This window comes from Equus przewalskii, chromosome 9 (assembly GCF_037783145.1).
Source record: "Equus przewalskii isolate Varuska chromosome 9, EquPr2, whole genome shotgun sequence".
NCBI lineage: Eukaryota > Metazoa > Chordata > Mammalia > Perissodactyla > Equidae > Equus > Equus przewalskii.
The window spans coordinates 56,608,917-56,611,713 of record NC_091839.1 but is presented as its reverse complement, the minus strand read 5'-3'; the positions used below and the strand labels follow the sequence as shown (position 1 = coordinate 56,611,713).

The 2,797-nt window shown below is 38.0% G+C and overlaps 1 long non-coding RNA gene across 1 annotated transcript; it reads right to left on the bottom strand.

Annotated features, from left to right (window-relative positions):
• Positions 1-779: 779 nt before the first annotated feature.
• On the bottom strand, positions 780-1,717 carry LOC139073369 (uncharacterized). Its single transcript, XR_011522021.1, has 2 exons — positions 1,586-1,717; positions 780-866 (listed from the first exon to the last, which is right to left on the bottom strand). It is a non-coding gene; the product is annotated as an uncharacterized lncRNA (long non-coding RNA).
• Between the last annotated feature and the right edge of the window lie 1,080 nt (positions 1,718-2,797).

Here is a 2,797-nt window from a genome sequence, read left to right as displayed (position 1 = left end):
TTCGTGCAGGTCAGTATAATTTTTGCCTTTTCATAATGGGTCCTTGTCACCGCCTCTGAAGAGGATGAAGCCTGCATAGGACTGGAGAGGGCCCGGTGAGATCAGTGAGTAACTTGTAGCAAACTGCAGCGTATGAGGAAAGAAGGGGAAACAGCTGGAGCATTAAAAACCCAGGGTAACCCACTGAGACACGGGAGCGGAAATTCCTTTGTTTAATATTTAGAAGTAAGAAACACTATACTTTCTGGCAAGAAAATCCTTGGTGTCCTGTTACAACACATTTTAAAAAAAAATAATAAAAGCCAGTTTAGAAGGGTTTCTTGTCAGTCCTCTAAGAAAGAAGGAGAATCGAAAAGCAGTAGCACGTATTATCCCAAAGGGAGTGTTAAAAAAAGAACCCTAGCTTTCCACATTTCAAGGGGTCCCCTGAGACCGTCCACACCTCATTAAATACGTGAACAAGCACGAGATTTGGAACCTCTGGAGGCACTTCTGGCTTCGGCTGGTAGAAAAAAATGATGAGAGATTTGTGGGTCTTTGTGAAGTGGACCGCAGTATAATATAAAACCAAAATAAAGCTCCTCGGCTTGTACCAAGGGGGAAGACTATAAAAGAGGAAAACAAACCTACAATCTCCGTTTCGTTTTTTTCTCCAAATTAATATTTTTCCTTGGCACAGTCTATGCCAAGAAAATTCAATTTATTTTCAGAATGTCTTCCCTTCTCCTTTTCTCATCCTCCTCTTCCCCGCTTCTCTCCTTTGTCCTTTTCTCTTCCTCTTCCTCGTCTTTCTCCTCCTCCTCCCCTTCTCTTCTTCCTTTTCCTCTTCTCCTTGTCCTTCTGTATCAGAAGTTGGCAAATTTTTTCTGTAAAGGGCCAGAAAGTTAAATACTTTAGGCCTTGCAGGCCAGGCAGGCTCTGTTGGAACTACTCAGCTGCCTACTCAGCTGTCACTGTAGCGCAAAAGCGGTCACAGACGATACAGAAAGGAAGGAGTGCAGCTGAGCTCCATCGCCACTGTTTACAAAAACAGGTTGTGGCCAGATTTGGCCCATAAGTCATAGTCTCTCTGCCCCCTTCTATGTTGCATTGGTTTAAATAAAGCTGACAGAAGAGATATAGTCATCAATAACCGTTTGGGACAACAAGATAGCTATCTGGAAGAAAATAGGTATCCATACCTCACACTTCTTTAAAAAGACCAAAGATCTAAATGGTAAGAAAATAAACAATAACAATATTAGAAAAAACTTGGCAAAATTATTTTAACACCTCAAAATAGGCAAAATCTTTCTAGCTATTTAAATAAAATTATTTTAAAATGAGAGATTCAACTACATTAAAATTTTTGCATCAAAACTGCCCTAAGCTAACTCATAAGACAAATAATAAGCTGGAAAAATATGTACAGCTCATGTCACAGATAATGGGACAACTTCCTTAACATATTGATTTCTGCAACCCGTAATAAAAATAAACCACCACTGGATAGAAAGGCGAGGAATACAAAGAGTTGTTAAATATTTTTAAAGAAATGTTTTACGTTATTCATAGTAGGAGATACACAAATTTAAATTATACTTACACACTATTTTTCACATATCAGATAGGCAAATTTCCAGATGTTTGACAAAACTTTGGATTGGCGAGACACTCTTTATATTGTTGGTGGAATATAAATTGGTATAACATCTTTGGAGGGCAGTTTGGCAATTATCTGTCAAAATTTGAAATACACATCTTTTTTAACACAGCTATTCATTTTAAAGAGCTTAGCCTGGGCAGATATAAAATGATGTCTATACAATGTCAGTTATGGTTGTACTTCTTATAACAGCAAAAAAGGGAAATGATCTGTATATTCACCAATAGGAGATTGGCTAAATCTGTTACGGGATGTCCATACCATGGAATACTGTGCAGCTGTACAACAGGAAAAAACTCTTCATGTTTTGATATGAACAGATCTTTGACACTTATTACTAGAAAAAAGAAAGCTGCAGAAGAGCGCGCATGGTGTGCTTCCAACTGTATAAAAGGAGGGCAGAATGCATGTTTGTATCTGTTCGTATAAACAGTCTCTGGAAGGATACAAACAAAACTAGTAACAGTGGCTCCCTGTTTGAAAGGGAGGTGGAAAGAATTGGATGGATGGATGAGTGATGTAAAAAGGAGACTTTTCACTGAATGTCTTTTTATTCTTTCTGATTTTTAAAACCGTTGACAACATTATTAATATCCAAAAAATAAAATCAGTAAGAATCACCCAAATAACTTGGCCTTACACACACACGCACACACCTTTGTTATCATTTTTAGACTCATAGATATTATAGTATTTTGGGTATGCTAATAATAAAATCTGTAAGAATCTAGTAAATCTTGAAAAGATTTTCTACTCCCTGTTGGAAAGATGATCAACTAGAAGGATAAACTGTCTTACCGTATGGCTCCTAGCCAGTCCATCAGAGTAGACACAAAGAAGACACTTTTATTAGTCAGCATGGTACAGAGAGGGATGGGCATTGCCTTGGGAAGCAGTGAGTTCCCCACCTCTGGGCTCGTTCAAACACACGTGTCACATGTGTTACAACAATTTCTTCTGCAGAAAGGGTAAAACCTCTAAGACACTTTCTCTATTCCAATTCTAAGATTCTGTAATTATAAGAGGGGGACATGAACACCATACGTTTTATCGTAAGTGGTAAGATTCTTTGAAAAAAGCTTAGAGATTTATGCACTTTTGAAACTACTTTGAGGATTACAAGCAAGGTGACGATGATGGAAGGAGAGCCAA